Raw genomic sequence first — 210 nt, 5'->3', positions numbered from 1 at the left:
CAGGGTCAGAGGTCGGGTACTCCAGGGGTTAGGGACATCCAGGAGGGACAAGGATGCCAAGTAAGAAAGAGCTGAGGGTAACGCTGGAGCACGGGATGTGGGGTGAGGAGAGGGGCAGGATGCTGAGCTCCCGGGAGGGGCGGGATGGGATGCTGAGCTCCCAGGAGGGGCGGGATGGGATGCTGAGCTCCCGGGAGGGGCGGGATGGGA

Source organism: Corapipo altera, unplaced genomic scaffold (genome assembly GCF_003945725.1).
Source record: "Corapipo altera isolate COAL_440 unplaced genomic scaffold, ASM394572v1 161, whole genome shotgun sequence".
NCBI lineage: Eukaryota > Metazoa > Chordata > Aves > Passeriformes > Pipridae > Corapipo > Corapipo altera.
The sequence above is the reverse complement of the archived record's forward strand: the minus strand, read 5'-3'. Positions refer to the sequence as shown.